Here is a 20538-nt window from a genome sequence, read left to right as displayed (position 1 = left end):
CCTGGCACAATGTAAGTCAATGGGGACGGATCTGCAGCGGACTAGGGCCAGCGTCTGGGGTATCCCTTACCCTTTAAGGGGTGAGGCCTGCTGCTTCCCCATACAGGGGGTAAGCTAGACTCTGCACAGCCTGTCCCCAATGAGGGGAAGGCTAGACTGACCTCACTAACTAAAACTCCCTCTCGAGAGAGAGGGCTGGAATGGAACTAGAAGGTTCTTCTCCACGGAAACTACTCTGCCAATGTTGCTGCATGGTAGATATTGCTGAATGGAACTAGATGTTGCTGAATGGAACTAGAAGGTTCCTCTCCAGGGAAATCAACTCTGGCAATGTTGCTGCATGGTAGATAAGACATACATTTGTTACCAACTAACATAGTAACGGCTACCACAAGGTCTCTCTGCCCGTATGAGTAGGGTGTCAGTTTCCCTCTCAGGTATAACCAGAGAACCAAACGATGTGCACAAAGAACTCATCACTGACTTTACTTTGAGTATACTGAGCTCTAGTACCAAAGAAACCCCGGAGGTGTCTTTACTCTATAATCCCACCACTATACAATGAAATGCCCACAAACAGAAGGGTGGCTTTATCCTGTATTCCCTTCCAACAACAAGGCCTAATTATGTTTTACGCTTCGTCACCTTGATGAATGAAACAGGTAGCTAAACACTTTTCCTTAAGGCTGCATGCAAGGCCTTAGGACATACTCAACCATGGCTAGACACAAGGAGCAAATTAGGAGGAGGAGCCGGACGGTATTCTCCACCGGCTGTATCAGCGCTGGAAGACGATCCTCTGGGGCTGCGGTCATTTCCAGGGCAGGTAGTAGACCATCTTGGGCCTGAAAGAGCCGACAAAAGTCGATACACAGCCCACTTGACATGGTGGTGGCGGTAGTCCAGGGATCAGCGGCTCCGGCTCCGGTTGAGGTCGCTCCTGGTAGCGGAACACTCCTCCCGCGGTCTCCTGCAAGAATCCAATTTCCCCCACGGCAGATGCGTCCTCTTGCCATACCTCCGGTGAAGACGCTGGAGCCATAGGCTTCGAAAGCAGGCTCACCCCCGTTGAAATATAAATACGGAGCCTCTTTAAACAGAGGATCAGTCTACGGTCCTGTTTCTCCTCTCCAGCATAGGGTCGCTAGGTCGTTGATACTACAGAAGACCTACGACCCAATCCTACACCGCCTTTCCGTAGTCCCAGGTAGAGGCCACGTAGGCCGTGATGCCTCAGGGCACCACTGGATTAAGGCTATCGTAGGCCTCATTCTTGCTGGGGGGCGGAGTGGTAACCCCAGCTGCCCCGGCCACGCCAGCTGGACATGCGAACGCCCGTGGCTTTTCTGGAGGCGCTGGCCGTACCTGGGACATGTATATCTCCCCAGGTTCGGGTTCAGCGTAGGGGTCCTTTCCGATCTAGATCATTCAGCCCCAGTCTGATTGGTGAATTCTCCGATGCGCCATGTTGTCATCTTGTTCTCTGGCACAAGCAGGAAGTGAAGGAGGGGCTTCAGAGGTGGAGTCTATCCTTTCTCTCTACACGCAGTAACATCGCTCCTGGTAGGCAGGGCTAGAGTTTCCCGCTTTAGCTGGGGGCATTGCTGAACTTTCCCGCTTTGTTTGGAGATAAAGAAACTGCGCCATTACATGTAAAAATGTCAGATTAACTCTTTGGGTGCCAGTGTGCAGCGTTTTGCATCGGTCGCTCTGCAGTAAACGTGTCACAGGCATCTTTAATGGTATATTTGTAAATCCAATAGGCTAATAAAGTTTGTAGGCTCACAGTTTGTTACTGTTCTGAATCCTGTTCTTAATGGCTTACAGTTTTAACGTTGCGGGGGTAAGCTAGACTGACTTCACTAACTAAAACTCCTCCCTCTCTAGAGAGGGCTGGAATGGAACTAGAAGGTTCCTCTCCAGGGAAACTAACTCTGTCAATGTTGCCGCCATCTGCTGGTGAACCAGGCACATTACACTTAAACAGTAATTTATGAGGAAATATGAATACACATTTTGCAGGACATGGAAATATATACATATGGTGACACCAGTCAGTCTTAAACATCTCAAGCTTTATTTTTCCTTTATTGTGACATCATTTAGCTAATTATCTTATACATCAAAGATATACAGGCACAAATATCTTGCTATATTCAGAATGGAATAATTGTTTGGATCGTAGAATTCCTTACAGTCAGAGGTAGATTGAGCAGTCACTTGCCATAGAAATAAATGAGAGACCACGCGTGGATTTAGCTTCATTCAATAAGGTATGTGGCCACTTGCCGTGGTTTCTATGCATAAATTGCAACAAGATTTGCATGTCAATAGTTTTTTTTCTCCAGCACAGATTCCTAATCCACACATGGAAAATCCTTTCCATGTAAACTGCATCACAGATTCTCATTGACAACAATAGAAGGTGGATAAAAACAGCTATTTGGGTGCTGCCATAAAATGAGTAAAGTGTTTATTAAAAGAAAATATGATATATACAGTACAATGCTATTCAGAGAGCCAGTGCCCTTCCTCGAAAGTTTCTGAGGAAGGATGTTGACTCTCCAAAACACCTTTAGTATTTTAATAAACATTTTATTTATTTTATGGCAGCTGTTTTCATCCATTTGCAACCTCTTCATCACTATATTGGGGGCCTCAACTGGGGAGCCCACCAGGAGGTCTGCATCAGAGACAATACATGCCTTCAACAGAGCTGTGCATTAATTCACACAGCCATCTCTAGTGGGCAATATTTTTTTGTGCTTATCGTCCTAATTGAGGAATTAAAGCTACATTTACACAGCCCGATGTTTGAGTTGATTATCTGGAATGAGAGTTCCTACAAACACTCGTTCCTGAAAATCGACCCATGTAGAGGTGCAATACATTTGTTTCTGTGCAGCAGATTGTACTGTCTAGACAGCACTCTACTGCCCAGGGACAATGATTTTGTATGGGGATGAGTGATAGCAGCAGCCTTCATTCATCCTTAGGGCTCATGCTCACATAGGTAAGGGCTCTGTGCCTGTATTGCAGACCATAAACGGACGATCCGCAACATAACGACACTGGCCATGTGATCTCCGTGGAGATTCGCCAGATACAGCCAAACATTGGTAATCTCCTATCTTTTGCGGTGTGGAGGCATAGATAGGAAGCCCATGGAAGCACTATAAAGCGCTTCCGTGGGATTTTGGGTCTGTGCTTCTGCACCACAAAAGAAAAGACATGTCCTATCTTTTGTCGTATTTTGCAGATCGCAGACCCATTCAAGTCAATTGGTCCGCATCTGCACCAGGAGTGTACACGGCCAGTGACCATGCATTGCGATCTTCTATTTGCGGTCCACAGCGCGTGCACAGAGCCCTTATACCGTGGAGGTGATTGCTGCATGTGATTGCTTCACCTCCACTTAACGAGCAGCTGATTGTTGGAAAGGAAAGCTTCACAAGCTCCTGACATGTCTGTTTTAATAGCTTCATGCATTCCCCATGTAATAACGATTCTGGAGCATCTATTCTTATGGCTCTATGTTGTGCTCTTCCTTTATTATTTCTACTAGAAGTTATGAATGAATTGCTAGCAGTCTACAGTAAGGGTTCAGAGGGGTGGTAACCAGTTGGGGGTGTGTACCTGCACAGTCTGAAAACGGCAGCACTGATTGGATAGAGTGAGTCTGTGCAGGAACCCCCCCCCCCCCCCCCAACTGGTTACACCCCTCTGTACCCTTACTGCAGACTATACGATCTGCTGCCCCAAAACAATGATTTTAGGTGCTACATTATCAGCATTTATTTGTTCATTGGTGGCACATTTACACTGGCCAATTAACGTGATTGAGCATTTGTACGAACATTTATTCTCATGAAACTTATTATCTGTAATCTTGGCAATGCACACTAGAAAAACATAGTGTACATTAGCTTGGGAATTAGACCTAGGTGACAGATAAAAGGGTAGAGCTATAGAAGATTAGACACACTGGAGCACATTTACTAATCCTGTCTAAAATTTAGACAGCATAAAATTTGAGAAGTTAAAGGATACACTAAATTTGGGCTTGTTCACACGGCTGTTGTGGTTCCGTGGCCGTAGTTGAATGGGTCTCGATCCATCCCGGCCGCCACACCGATGTTGCCCGTGCATTGGGGGCCGCAAATTGCGGTCCTCTATGCACGGAACGGAACCACAATGGACGTGTGAATAAGCCTTTTATCACAGTGGCTCATGTGCATGATAAATTAGGTACAGCTTGTTATACACTTTTCATCATTAAAGGGGTATTCTTGTTATGTAAAGTTATCCCCTATCCACAGGATAATGTATAACTATTATATTGGTGAGAGTCCAACCGCTGGGACCCCACCGATCATAAAAATGGGGGCCCTGTACTCCCATGGAGCCCTCCAAATTGAGTGCAGTGGCTGGTAAGGCATGCGTGCAACTGCTCCATTAATTTCTATGGGAGTTGCGGAGATAGCCTAGTACAGAGTTTGTGTTGGATGCTGGAACTGCAGGTAAAACAGGAGAACATTGTAACTTAAAGACTAAGTTACACCTCCATCATGGAAGTACACCAACAGTACCGGCAACAGAACAGGGAAATGTAAGTAGTGAAATATAAACTTTTTAATCTGTAAATATGAAGCACTATGTAAAAGGATTATAATGAATACCAGAGCTATTTTCATTTTCGTTTTTAACTCCCCAGATAACCGCTTTAGGGTCCTGGTGTCTTTTTTATTTTCCAAATCATAAAAAATACTGGCAACCACAATGGTTATATTTACAATGCATTATAAATTGGTCAACATTTAAAGCTTCATGCACATGACTGTTTCCATGTTTCAGTCTTCAAAAAATAGATCTACAAAATACATTTTTATATGTATTTTGTATTTTTCTTACGCCCATCAATAGGGCTATTTTCTTCTGCAAATATGGACAAGAATAGGACCAGCGAAATTCTCTCACACTGGATATGGATCAGCAAAAAAAATGTACATGGACCCATAGAAATTAATGGGTCAGGATGGGATAGGACAGTGATGACAAACCTCCGGCACTCCAGCTGTGGTGAAACTACAACTCTCAGCATGCTCCATTCATTTCTAGGGAGTTCTGAGAACAGCCAAGCAACTGTACATCTTGAGAGTGGTAGTTTTACCACAGCTGGAGTGCCAAAGGTTAGTCATCACAGGGATAGGATGGTGAAGAAAAATATGATTGTGTGCATGAGCCCTAAAATACAGACTATATATAGAACCCTGCAGAGTACTTCAGAGGACTTGTATAACATGGTAGAGAAAAGACATATGTCTATCAAGTTCAGCCAGAAAAAGGAAGGGTTAGTTGCTTAGTTTTTCAATCCAGAGAAAAGCATATTGGGTGTGTACAAAAGCCAAGTTAACATAGCACAATTTTGGATCATTTTTTTTAGCAAAAGTAGGAAATAAATATAAAAAGGGAGAGGTAGAAGTCATTCGTTTTATATTTTTCCTACATTTTGAATCCATTATTTTAGTTGCAAGAAAAGAAAAATCTGACCTATTTTAACCTAAAGCTTGGGCTAATTTTCCCCAAAATTTTTCTGGACGCTGGCTATGTGAACAGAAAAATAAATAAGCTATGGCTCTGGGAAGACAGGGAGTGAAAAATTAAAGTGCAAAAACAGAAAACTGACGGGGGGCGGAAAGGATTAAAAGGGGTATTTTTGTGCTAAATATGAAGAAACCATTTGTTATATTATTTGTTCAAAACAATTTAAATTGTTCATATTTGGTTTATTGCAAACAGCTGAGAGTTTGTAAATTTGGCGACTAAACCTAATTTTCAATGGGGTTTGAATAATTTAAACTGCATCTGTAGATCCAAAGATCTTCCTATTCATTGTTCATTGCTAGATGTTATACAGTTTGACAGCTCATGGGCATGTCCTTTCTCAGAGAGTGTACCTCTCTCTCCCTGTTACTGTCCCTGCCTAAGGCTAGTTTTACACTAGTGTTACAGCTCTCCGGCGGGCAGAGAACAGCCTGCCAGAGGTCTCTGGATCCAGCATAGCTGGATGTTTCAGCAATGCCTGCTGTCCTATTGACTATAATGGGATTCGGTGGAGATAAGGCTGCTATCAACTAGTTTTTGAGGTGGACATGCCATAGCTTCACAGGTCTTATAGTAAAGAAGATGCAGACTGAACCTTGTTGTTTCTTTTTTTGTAGGTGAAGAGGGTACCCACATGTCTTTTGAGGTGGGTGACCCTGCAGTAAACAACTGTTCCTAGTATTTTGGCATGGGAAAATAAGACTTTCATATGTATGTAACTAATGCAGACCTCCTGAGTGTCCCTCTAATGGAGGACAGTCCCTCTTTTTGACCTAAGTCCCTCTGTCCCTCTTTTCTTCTTAAATGTCCCTCTTTTGATATGAGGAATAGATTTACATTATTACATGGACAATATTGACCCCTGAAAGTGTTTATCTGGTTCCTCTCTGTATATTAGAGCCAGTCAGGTATATTACTTCATTATTTAATGCAATTGGGATTTTAGAAATTTCTATATTCAGATAAGTTTTGTGCTATTTCGTAAAAGAAAACTATTGAAGTATATAAAGATGCAGGAAAATGGATCTTTCACACAATGAACCATAAGTGTCCCTCTTATACCGTCCAAAAAAGTTGAAAGGTATGTTAAATACATTCAGCTCAGATTATTTTAGGTTTTTCTTTCTATATGTTGGTGAGTGTTACATTAGCTTTGCTGATGTAGATGTAGATGTTCTTGAACATTTGCCATCCATATGTGATAGAAATGAATCAAACTGAAACGGCCATGGGTTCAGAGACTGAGCACAAAGCCAGAGCTTATCTCCGGGGAGTTTACATAGCTAAAAACGTAGTGATGATCTGTTTAACACAATGGAGATCTGTTTAATATTCAGTGATGTGCAGTAGATCCAGACCATGGAGCAATTCTACAGTTGCTTCCGTACCTGCTCACACATTTCTGGAACTACAATTACTGACAAATGTGAGTGCAAAATAAAATATGCTCCACTATGCTACTCATTCTAAACTTTACACTTCTATACAGTTATTAATACTGTATATTATTATATCGTCCATCGTTGCCATACCATGTAATAAAGACCTGTTTTTCACAGACTCATGATTTGAAACAACTGTCACCGGTACATCTCCCCATGTAAACTGGGTTTCTACGGCCTACAATATGCAAACTGTATGGGGGATCAGCCGATATATAGGCCCTTTAAACAAGCACCAATAGACTTGTATGGTCATTTGGTGCTCAATAGGGCCCTGCATCAAGTCATGTAAAAGGACCTTCCTGCCTTGTTTCCACAAGTATTCTTTTTCAGGTAAAAATAAAATGCATATTCAAAAGAAAAGTACAATTGCATTAGCGTGCAGGGCCTGATTTGATTTGCCATCAAGAGAAAGCATAAGGATATTTTTCACATTTGGTCACTGCAGTTATTAGCCATACATTTGCATATTTTGGTTGCTGTACTTTTCAGGCATATTCGCTATGGCCATATTCTCCCACTTGTAATAGTAAATTTAGCAAGAACCAAAATGAAACCCATAATGCAGCTGCCATGACAGATGTGTGCTGAGCAGTCGAATATAACTCCATTTGTCCTATGTCGATATGTTGTGACAATCCAGAGATATGAGCTATTTTATAATATGCTAATTCAATTAGGCTGGGTCTACACAACAACATTCGTCGCTCAACATTTTGTTGCACCAATTTTGCGCAACAATTTTTATAATTATAGTCTATGGTGTCACACTGCGACATGCTGCGACTGCGAAACGACAGTCGCAAAAAATCCATTTGAGATGGATTTTTCTGCGACTGTCGCGTCGCAGTCGCAGCATGTTGCATGTCGCAGTGCGACACCATAGACTATCATTATAAAAATTGTTGCGTTTTATTGTCGTCGTGTAGACCTAGCCTTATTGGTGCAACATAGGCATTGCCATTGCACCCTGAGCTCCAGTCAGTGTACAGTCCTGGCCAAAAGTTTTGAGAATGACACAAATATTAGTTTTCACAAAGTTTGCTGCTAAACTGCTTTTAGATCTTTGTTTCAGTTGTTTCTGTGATGTAGTGAAATATAATTACACGCACTTCATACGTTTCAAAGGCTTTTATCGACAATTACATGACATTTATGCAAAGAGTCAGTATTTGCAGTGTTGGCCCTTCTTTTTCAGGACCTCTGCAATTCGACTGGGCATGCTCTCAATCAACTTCTGGGCCAATTCCTGACTGATAGCAACCCATTCTTTCATAATCACTTCTTGGAGTTTGTCAGAATTAGTGGGTTTTTGTTTGTCCACCCGCCTCTTGAGGATTGACCACAAGTTTTCAATGGGATTAAGATCTGGGGAGTTTCCAGGCCATGGACCCAAAATGTCAACGTTTTGGTCCCCGAGCCACTTAGTTATCACTTTTGCCTTATGGCACGGTGCTCCATCGTGCTGGAAAATGCATTGTTCTTCACCAAACTGTTGTTGGATTGTTGGAAGAAGTTGCTGTTGGAGGGTGTTTTGGTACCATTCTTTATTCATGGCTGTGTTTTTGGGCAAAATTGTGAGTGAGCCCACTCCCTTGGATGAGAAGCAACCCCACACATGAATGGTCTCCGGATGCTTTACTGTTGGCATGACACAGGACTGATGGTAGCGCTCACCTTTTCTTCTCCGGACAAGCCTTTTTCCAGATGCCCCAAACAATCGGAAAGAGGCTTCATCGGAGAATATGACTTTGCCCCAGTCCTCAGCAGTCCATTCACCATACTTTCTGCAGAACATCAATCTGTCCCTGATGTTTTTTTTGGAGAGAAGAGGCTTCTTTGCTGCCCTTCTTGACGCCAGTCCATCTTCCAAAAGTCTTCGCCTCACTGTGCGTGCAGATGCGCTCACACCTGCCTGCTGCCATTCCTGAGCAAGCTCTGCACTGGTGGCACTCCGATCCCGCAGCTGAATCCTCTTTAGGAGACGATCCTGGCGCTTGCTGGACTTTCTTGGACGCCCTGAAGCCTTCTTAACAAGAATTGAACCTTTTTCCTTGAAGTTCTTGATGATCCTATAAATTGTTGATTGAGGTGCAATCTTAGTAGCCACAATATCCTTGCCTGTGAAGCCATTTTTTGCAACGCAATGATGGCTGCACGCGTTTCTTTGCAGGTCACCATGGTTAACAATGGAAAAACAATGATTTCAAGCATCACCCTCCTTTTAACATGTCAAGTCTGCATTTTAACCCAATCAGCCTGACATAATGATCTCCAGCCTTGTGCTCGTCAACATTCTCACCTGAGTTAACAAGACGATTACTGAAATGATCTCAGCAGGTCCTTTAATGACAGCAATGAAATGCAGTGGAAAGGTTTTTTTGGGATTAAGTTAATTTTCATGGCAAAGAAGGACTATGCTATTCATCTGATCACTCTTCATAACATTCTGGAGTATATGCAAATTGCTATTATAAAAACTTAAGCAGCAACTTTTCCAATTTCCAATATTTATGTAATTCTCAAAACTTTTAGCCACGACTGTATGCATCGGCCACGTTCCCTTCGTTGTGAGTGACAGGGCCAGGCAATGTAAAGCTATAATGCTGTACACTGATGAGGGTCGCCAGGTGGATGGCACCTGTACTGCACATGCATCCATCTGCACAGCGAGCTTCATTAGCGCAGATAAAGTGCAGCGTCCGACTTATGTGTGTACAAGTGGTCCCCTTAAATTTCTGTATAATTATTTGTATTTAATGTATTGTATTTCCTAATATCAGGCTGGCATTGTCATTACATCTATTTGCCCCTAGGTGGTGCTGGCGCCACATACTATATATAGCCAGGGGTTTGCTAAAGAGGAAGTAGTAAGAGTTGGAGTGTTGAGAGTGGAGAAGGAAGTTAATGGAGGAGATAAGCAGGCTCATTCCAGAATGTAGTTGCCTTTCTTTCCTCTGGACCATGATCAAGCCTGGAGAGGACAAACCAGCAACACAGAGGGGGTGTGGCTGGTGCATACACTGACTGGAGCTCTGGGTGCAATGGCAATGTCCTGGTTGCACCAAGAATCTCCATAACAGCCACCAAGGGGCTTCCATAACAATCACACCTCCATAACAGCCACCAAGGGGCTTCCATAACAATGCCATCACAGTGGTCCAATTAACATTGCCAGCAGTGCCTACCCATAAAGTGTCTGTAGAGGGCCCTCTGTAGGGTGTCCACTAGGGGGAACTCACTATACATGTATTTATACAGCAGCCTTTGGTTCGTTCTTCTGCCAATTTCATGAGACTTCCAGTTTTTAGGACAGACTGTGCATTATTTAATTTTTATCTTGTAGAAAAAATTTAGGAATGTTTTCCACCTTTACATCAATTTCTAATTGGATTTCATAGTAACATAACTTTAGTAGCATAGTTTGTAAGACTGAAAAAAGTTTTGCAGTTGGCATGTATATACACTACATAGCAAGCCGCAGAACACTCTTCACCTGCAAATCCATCATAGAAACATAGAATGTGTCGGCAGATAAGAACCATTTGGCCCATCTAGTCTGCCCAATATACTAAATACTATGGATAGCCCCTGGCCCTATCTTATATGAAGGATGGCCTTATGCCTATCCCATGCATGCTTAAACTCCTTCACTGTATTTGCAGCTACCACTTCTGCAGGAAGGCTATTCCATGCATCCACTACTCTCTCAGTAAAGTAATACTTCCTGATATTACTTTTAAACCTTTGCCCCTCTAATTTAAAACTATGTCCTCTTGTAGCAGTTTTTCTTCTTTTAAATATTCTCTCCTCTTTTACCTTGTTGATTCCCGTTATGTATTTAAAAGTTTCTATCGGTGCCGACACCCCAGGAGTGATGATGAAGAAAGGCTGTTATAAATGTGTCCTGCTCTTGTAGGGATTGGGAGGGGGGTGGGGTTATGGGTTTATTTGTTTATGGAGGATATTTGTAATCACATTGGAAATGTCTTTGATACCTGAGTTTTTATGTAGATTCATGCCATGTCTTTTGTAGATATGTGTGTTATAATGTATATATGATATATTATATATGACAGATAATGTATATGTCTGCTGTCTACAAAAAATGTCATGATAATGTGATAAAATATGACTGAAAACTGTTAATAAAGAAACATCTGATTTAAAAAAAAAAAGTTTCTATCATATCCCCTCTGTCTCGTCTTTCTTCCAAGCTATACATGTTAAGGTCCTTTAATATTTCCTGGTAAGTTTTATCCTGCAATCCATGTACCAGTTTAGTAGCTCTTCTCTGAACTCTCTCCAAAGTATCAATATCCTTCTGGAGATATGGTCTCCAGTACTGCGCACAATACTCCAAATGAGGTCTCACTAGTGCTCTGTAGAGCGGCATGAGCGCCTCCCTCTTTCTACTGGTAATGCCTCTCCCTATGCACCCAAGCATTCTGCTAGCATTTCCCGCTGCTCTATGACATTGTCTGCCTACCTTTAAGTCTTCTGAAATAATGACCGCCCCAGGTGCATTATCTTGCACTTATCAACATTAAATTTTAGTTGCCAGATTTTTGACCATTCCTCTAGTTTTCCTAAATCCTTTTCTATTTGGTGTATCCCTCCAGGAACATCAACCCTGTTACAAATCTTTGTGTCATCAGCAAAAAGACACACCTTACCATCGAGGCCTTCTGCAATTTCGCTGATAAAGATATTAAACAATATGGGTCCCAGAACAGATCCCTGAGGTACCCCACTGGTAACAAGACCTTGGTCTGAATATACTCCATTGACTACAACCCTCTGTTGCCTGTCCCTCAGCCACTGCCTAATCCATTCAACAATATGGGAGTCCAAGCCCAAAGACTGCAATTTATTGATAAGCCTTCTGTGTGGGACAGTATCAAAAGCCTTACTGAAGTCTAGATAAGCGATGTCTACTGCACCTCCTCCATCTATTATTTTAGTCACCCAATCAAAAAAATCTATAAGATTAGTTTGACATGATCTCCCTGAAGTAAACCCATGCTGTTTTTCATCTTTCAATCCATAGGATTTTAGATGTTCCACAATCCTCTCCTTAAGTATGGTTTCCATTAATTTCCCCACTATTGATGTCAGGCTTACTGGCCTATAGTTGCCCGATTCCTCCCTACTACCTTTCTTGTGAATGGGCACAACATTTGCTAATTTCCAATCTTCTGGGATGACTCCTGTTGCCAGTGATTGGTTAATAAATCTGTTAATGGTTTTGCTAGTTCACCGCTAAGCTCTTTTAATAGCTTTGGGTGTATCCCATCAGGCCCCCGTGACTTATTTGTATTGGTTTTAGACTAGCTAGCACATGTGGATTTTATTGCTGATATTTGTGTGTAGGCTGGTTCAACTGAATAATTTTAATAGTGTGTGTGTAATTGGCATAAGAGGCTTAATCATACAGTATTGTAGAACATGCTGTAATTTTTCCTGAACAAACCGATGGTCAGTGAAAAACAATGCTGATGTGCATATACCCTTTGAAATGAATGGGTCAGGTTCCAAGGTTCAGTCTGAATGCTACCCGTTCGCAAAACGGAACACATACCGATGGAAAACTCGTGTGAAATCATCCGTATGCAGCATTTAACAATATGGAATAAGGGTACAGCTAGGTTTCTGCGTGCAGTTTTGGAAGCCAAATCCAGGAGTGAATTTAAAAAGAAGAGAAGTTGTGTCTGTCTTTTATTATTTCTCTCTTTTTATTATCCTCTACTCATTTTGGCTTCAAAAACTGCATGCAGAAACCTGTGTCGCAGTGGTGGTGTAGCATGCATTGCCGGTACCCAGGGCAAGCTAAGTATTTTGCCCCCTAGCCTGCAGACACACTCCCTTTTATTGACTCACACCCCACATGCCCCAGCTGCGTATGGCATGGGATCAGTGGATGATGTCTCTCCGTACATTTCTTGCACTCCGCTGACATACCATTACGTCTTGGGAAACAAAGAAATTCCAGTCCCAATCCAGGCTCCATGCACCTGACTATTCCCACTGAGAGTAGTACAAGTTAAAGGGGTATTCCGGTTGCTGCAAGTAATCCCCTATCCACAGGATAAGGGATAACAGACCCCTACCGATCTAATAGTTATCCCCCATCATGTGGATAGGGGATAACGTTTAACAAATGGAATCCCCCTTTAAATTCCCAGTGTGGCCTGCTGGGAGTCTAAAGTCTAAGTGGGGATGGCTTAATAAGGAGGATTATTACTGTGGGGTGGCCTAAGTGGAGTCTGCACAGCAGGCCCATGTGAATTTTTACTAGTAATAATTACTATATAGATTCCCCCCTACTAATCCTCCATTATTAAAGGGATATTCCGGTTATGTGAAGTTATAACTATTAGAACAGTGGTCGTCCTACCTCGGGGACCTCAACAAATCATGACAACGGGGACCCCAAACTCTGTGGAGCCCACAGAAACTAACAGAGCAGATGGTCGGCCAAGCACACAGTGCTCCATTCATTTCTATGGGAGTTCGGGAGATAGCTGAGTACAGGTTACCTAATGGGCTAACAAAGGTATGGCCACGGTGTTCAAAGTGTACTATATTAAATTGTTCTTCTCCCGTACTCCACCGATATACATTAATATGGACCCAAAATAAATGTCTTTATGTGTCGGTCAATATCCTATATACTTTCCAGACAGTGCTCTTAAAACTATAGGATGCACAGCCATAACAATACCTGTTCATATTTATACAGTATTACCATCGTGTTCATATAACTCGTGCCACAACTAGTAATCATGCCGTACTGTGGCAATATGAAAGTGCCACACAATTACTACCCATAGGAATAGTGTCATACTCAGGGACGGTTTAAGACAAAATGTTCGCCTGGGAAAAATCTAAAGTGGGGCCCCAAATCTTGTAATAATGTACTAACAACACAGTTACATTTTGTCGATTCCGGCGCTCCCTCACAGATTTACACCCCGTAAAGCTCCTCACGCAATTCTTCACCCTCATGGCCTCAGAATATGCCACATGCCCCCTCCCCTCACAGCAATAAGTTCTCCTTACTCATGGCATCTGAGACTGTTAAAGACCAGAAGCGCGGGATTCCTCTTCAGGTGCGCTTTCCCCCAGAGGAGATCAGAGAAACCTGTTCTAAAAATAAGTCGCAGCCTTTACTAGGCTTCCAGGCTCATTGTTAGTATATCCCAGTTCAAGTTACTAGATGGCAGCAATGAACTGTGATAAAGTGATTTCTATACAGAATAAGGCTACTTTCACACTAGCGTTCAGAGCGGGTCCGTCTGGTATCTGCACAGACGGATCAGCTCCTATAATGCAAACGCTTAGATCCGTTCAGAACGGATCCGTTTGCATTAGCATGAACAAAACAAAAAAAATATATATATATATTTTTTTTGTTCATGATAATGCAAACGGATCCGTTTTGACTTTACATTGAAAGTCAATGGGGGACGGATCCGTTTGAAAATTGAGCCATATTGTGTCAACTTCAAACGGATCCGTCCCCATTGACTTACATTGTAAGTCTGGACGGATCCGTTTGCCTCCGCACGGCCAGGCGGACACCCGAACGCTGCAAGCAGCGTTCGGGTGTCCGCTTGCTGAGCGGAGGACAAACGGTGCCAAACTGATGCATTCTGAGCGGATCCGCATCCACTCAGAATGCATTAGGGCTGGACGGATCAGTTCGGGGCCACTTGTGAGAGCCTTCAAACGGAGCTCACAAGCGAAGCCCCGAACGCTAGTGTGAAAGTAGCCTAATGGAGCAATTTACAACTGATGATTGTAAGTTGTGGTCCACTTGGGGGACTTTAACAAAATGAAAAAAAATGAAAAAAGTTTTGAAAATATAAAAAAAACATAAAAATTAAAATCAACCCCATTTCCCAAAATAAAAAGAAACAAAAAAAATAGAATTATGGGCATCGCCGCATGCGAAAGCGCCCATACTATTAAAATATTTTTAAAAAGTTAGCCCATATGGTGAATGGCGTAACAATTTTTTTTTAAAAAGTCTGTTTCGAGTTTTTTTCATCACTTTATCTCCCAAGAAAATTGAATAAAAAGTGATCAAGTCATACACAACCCTAATAGTATTGTCAAAAACGACAGAACGTCCCGCAAAAAATGAGCCCCCACATCTCAGTGGACATAACTATAAAAAAGTTATGACGTTCAGAATATCGCGATGAAAAGAAAAAAAAAATTTACGAAGTGAGTCCTGATGAGGCTTAGCTTGATGCAGTGAGCGGGCCTATAGAGGTCCTGAGTGGGGGTTGCCACCTTTCTAAACAAAAAATACTGGTTACACAAGGTAAAAAGGTTGGTGTGGGTTAATACGGGTGTTATTTGATCATATTTTACATTTGGCTCCGTTTTTTTTCTCAATAAAATCAAACTTTTCACTGTTGAGGACACCTTATGTATTTAAGTTTCATTTAGCCTCTATTTTTAAAATGTTTCTGTGGGGATTCAAACTCAAAACCTTCTACATTAAGGGCAAAAACCTTAACCACTGGGCTGTAGAGCTCAATGCTATGCTTATGTTGAAAAACCTCATAGAAGTTTCTCTTGTATTATACAAGAGAAACTTCTATGAGGTTTTTCAGCAATAACTTGGCATTGAACTCTATAGCCCAGTGGTTACAGTTTTCACCTGTGGTAGCCTCACACTGACAGAACATGTTGGGGTAGATAACATATTGAACACCCCTCTTATAATAGCTAAGTCCTGTAGTGCCAGCTATACTACATGCTCAAGAACAGTGACAGTCATTTAATGTTTACCAGGAATATTGGCAGCCTTCCACTAACCCAAGGACTAGAGTCTACAAAATAGTGGTCCTGGGAATGGTCATAGCCACACAGTGCCCATTTACTTGTCTGTTCTACCTCCAGTCCTGCTAGGTGCACCCCTTAAAAGAAAAAATTGTTGCAATGCAGTGCTGGACCATCATGGCCTGCTGTTGGCTGCTTTTGCTCTGTGCAGGCCGATGCAGACCTTGAGGCTACTCCAGCAGCACAGCCTACAACACAGCCAAGTGTGCGTTGTCTGATGATTCAAGCACGCACTCTGACGACTAATCAGGGCATGCACGCATGGCATGCTCGTTGACCGAAGCCTGATGTACAGCAACTGCAAGCCTGAACCAGACTCCGCTATGTGCATTGCCTGTGACAGAGTGAATGCCATTCAGTCTCACATTTAAAGCACTGTGCGCATCCCGCCAGTGCCATTCAGTGAATTATGCACAGTGAATCATGCACTTAGTGAAAAGCATTGTCTGTAACAGCGTGGCACCCCCTTGCATTACATTTTTTTCCAAAGGTGTTTTTCCCTGTACCCTTAGACTTATTTCACACAAGCAGTGTTTCCATCCAGATGCATTCTGTTGTGGGAACGGACAGCACCTGGACTCAACCATGACCCATTCATTTCAATGGATTTGTGAGCATGAGCTTTGATTTTCACTGACCATCTGTTCAGGAAAATTGCAGCATGTTATATCTTCTTCCAATTTTCACACAGGACTTGTCTGGTCCATTTAAGGCAATGAGTCAGTGGAAAAAAACAACAACTGATAGTACACGGATGGCATCCGGTTGCATTCCATTTTTGACTGATGGTTTTTAGGAGATACTGTATGTTATTCTTCAGTTTTTCTTCACACAGAAGTTGCACATGAAAAACTGATGCAATCCTGAGGGAAAAGACTGAAACACTGAATGCAATTCTAGTCAAATCTTATTCAACTTGCATGCAAACTATCAGTTTTTCACGGAACAGACCCTGTCACCTACCACTCATGTAAAAAAAAATTAGGGTACATTAACACAGGATGTATACACTACACAGGGCCGGCCTTTGCGGTGTGCGACCTGTGCACTCCTGAAGGGGGCACCAGATGGCCCCCCTTATCTAGGCACCCAGTCATCAGAATGATTCATCCGGCTTCCGGGTGCCTAGCTGAATACCATAGTGAAGCAGGGAGCTGTCAACTCCCTGCTTCACTATGAAGCAGCCTGTGCTTTCCAGCAGCAGGCACGATGTGTTTTTTTTTTATTACTGTATTGGGGACATTTGGGGGGCAAAACTACTGGATGGGACGCTAAAGGGGACAAAACTACTGGATGGGACGCTAAAGGAGGCAAAACTACTGGATGGGACGCTAAAGGGGGCAAAACTACTGGATGGGACACTAAAGGGGGCAAAACTACTGGATGGACACTAAAGGGGGCAAAACTACTAGATGGGACACTAAAGGGGGCAAAACTACTGGATGGGACGCTAAAGAGGGCAAAACTACTGGATGGGGCACTAAAGGGGTCAAAACTACTGGACAGGGTGGTAAAGGGGCAGCACTACTAGATGGGGCACTAAGGGGCAGCACTACTGAATGGGGGCACTAAGGGGCAGAACTACTGGATGTGGGCAGTAAGGGGGCAAAACTACTGGATGAGGCACTAAGAGGACAGAACTACTAGATTGGGGGCACAGAGGGCAAAGCTGTATCAGATGGGGGCACCAAGTGGGCATCACTACTCGAGGGCACCAAGGTGGCCTTTTACTGGATGGGACACTGAGGAGGCATTTTACTTTTTGGGGATACTTAAAGGGCTCAACTACTGTATGGGGGCACTAATAGTGCATAACTACTATCAGGTAACACTATGGGGACATAACTAGTGCATGGGAGCACTATGTGAGCATAATTACTGTGTGTGGGCACTAAGGGCATGTAAATACTGTGTGGGGGAACTATGGGGAATAATTGCTTTGTGGGGCACTAAGGAGCATAACTACTGTTCAGGGACACAAAGGGGGCATTCTATTCTGAGGGGTCCCTTAAGGGGCATTCTACTGTGTGAGGGCACTAACATTGCATTATTACTATGAGGGGGCACTATGGTGGCATAACTACTATAAAAAGGGCAGACACATGCCACAGCTGCAACATTCTACAGATGTCTATATGGCCTCTTCTGGGCGGGCTGGAATCTGCAGAACGTTAAATGTGATGCAATGTTTTCACGCCGCTTGCATCACAAAAAAAGTGCCAAATAACAAGGCAGGTAACCAGTAGTTCCGTGCTGCGCTATTTGAAGCCTTTTTTTCTGATGGTAACGTTCCGCAGATCCAGGCCTGTGCAGAACTGGTTATAGCATGAGGCACACTATAGGGAGCACAGAACATAAGGCACACTATAGGAGGGCACAGAACATGAGGCACCAAAGAGGAAGCGGCACTATATAAAGGGGGCATAGATCCTGGCATTATATAAAGGGGACACTATATACAGTGGGCACAACACATGTGGCACTATATAGAGTGGACTGTCACACTCGTGTGTGGGAGGAAAACACCACACCGAGCATAGGAGGGAAAGGGGATACCGGAATTAGGACTAGAAACTAGGGAAGAAGGATGACCACCTCCTAGAGAAAACCCTAACTCCAGTGCTGACAGACTACCAGTATAAGTATCATAGTACAGACTATAACCCGTCTGAAGGTATTGATTAGTATAAGGTGGCAAAATCTAGTACTTAAATTCACAGGCTACCACCCTTAAAACTTAGCTTTTAATATTTATCTAAAATAGACACAAAAGACCCTCCAACATAGAACAAAATAATAAACAAACATAAAAAATTGAGCAATAGCACTGGGTTAGTACTTGATAATAGGGTTAGTGTATAGCAGGGATGGGGCCTAGTAATAAGCTATGGGCACTCTCCCTATAGCTGACCCTCTCACTATTTATGCCCTGCCTATAAACGGAATAGCTGCCCCGATAGGGGCGATCCAGTATCAGGAACCTCCTGGATACCCTAGGATGGCCCTGATTAGGGATGTCCCTAATAGCTGATATATGCTATCATATTAATAAACCATTATTAGGATACCTAGCGACTAATTTGCAAAAAATACACTATGAAAGATATATACACTGCTCAAAAAAATAAAGGGAACACAAAAATAACACATCCTAGATCTGAATTAATTAAATATTCTTCTGAAATACTTTGTTCTTTACATAGTTGAATGTGCTGACAACAAAATCACACAAAAATAAAAAAATGGAAATCAAATTTTTCAACCCATGGAGGTCTGGATTTGGAGTCATACTCAAAATTAAAGTGGAAAAACACACTACAGGCTGATCCAACTTTGATGTAATGTCCTTAAAACAAGTCAAAATGAGGCTCAGTAGTGTGTGTGGCCTCCACGTGCCTGTATGACCTCCCTACAACGCCTGTGCATACTCCTGATGAGGTGGCGGACGGTCTCCTGGGGGATCTCCTCCCAGACCTGGACTAAAGCATCTGCCAACTCCTGGACAGTCCTTGGCGCAACGTGACGTTGGTGGATAGAGCGAGACATGATGTCCCAGATGTGCTCAATTAGATTCAGGTCTGGGGAACGGGCGGGCCCGTCCATAGCATCAATGCCTTCGTCTTGCAGGAACTGCTGACACACTCCAGCCACATGAGGTCTAGCATTGTCTTGCATTAGAAGGAACCCAGGGCCAACCGCACCAGCATATGGTCTCACAAGGGGTCTGAGGATCTCATCTCGGTACCTAATGGCAGTCAGGCTACCTCTGGCGAGCACATGGAGGGCTGTGCGGCCCTCCAAAGAAATGCCACCCCACACCATTACTGACCCAATGCCAAACCGGTCATGCTGGAGGATGTTGCAGGCAGCAGAACGTTCTCCACGGCGTCTCAAGACTCTGTCACGTCTGTCCCATGTGCTCAGTGTGAACCTGCTTTCATCTGTGAAGAGCACAGGGCGCCAGTGGCGAATTAGCCAATCTTGGTGTTCTCTGGCAAATGCCAAACGTCCTGCACGGTGTTGGGCTGTAAGCACAACCCCCACCTGTGGACGTCGGGCCCTCATATCACCCTCATGCAGTCTGTTTCTGACCGTTTGAGCAGACACATGCACATTTGTGGCCTGCTGGAGGTCATTTTGCAGGGCTCTGGCAGTGCTCCTCCTGTTCCTCCTTGCACAAAGGCGGAGGTAGCGGTCCTGTTGCTGGGTTGTTGCCCTCCTACGGCCTCCTCCACGTCTCCTGATGTACTGGCCTGTCTCCTGGTAGCACCTCCATGCTCTGGACACTACGCTGACAGACACAGCAAACCTTCTTGCCACAGCTCGCATTGATGTGCCATCCTGGATAAGCTGCACTACCTGAGCCACTTGTGTGGGTTGTAGACTCCGTCTCATGCTACCACTAGAGGGAAAGCACCGCCAGCATTCAAAAGTGACCAAAACATCAGCCAGGAAGCATTAGAACTGAAAAGTGGTCTGTGGTCACCACCTGCAGAACCATTCCTTTATTGGGGGTGTCTTGCAAATTGCCTATAATTTCCACCTGTTGTCTATCCCATTTGCACAACAGCATGTGAAATTGATTGTCACTCAGTGTTGCTTCCTAAGTGGACAGTTCGATTTCACAGAAGTGTGA

Source organism: Bufo bufo, chromosome 3 (genome assembly GCF_905171765.1).
Source record: "Bufo bufo chromosome 3, aBufBuf1.1, whole genome shotgun sequence".
Classification (NCBI taxonomy): Eukaryota; Metazoa; Chordata; class Amphibia; order Anura; family Bufonidae; genus Bufo; species Bufo bufo.
The sequence above is the reverse complement of the archived record's forward strand: the minus strand, read 5'-3'. Positions refer to the sequence as shown.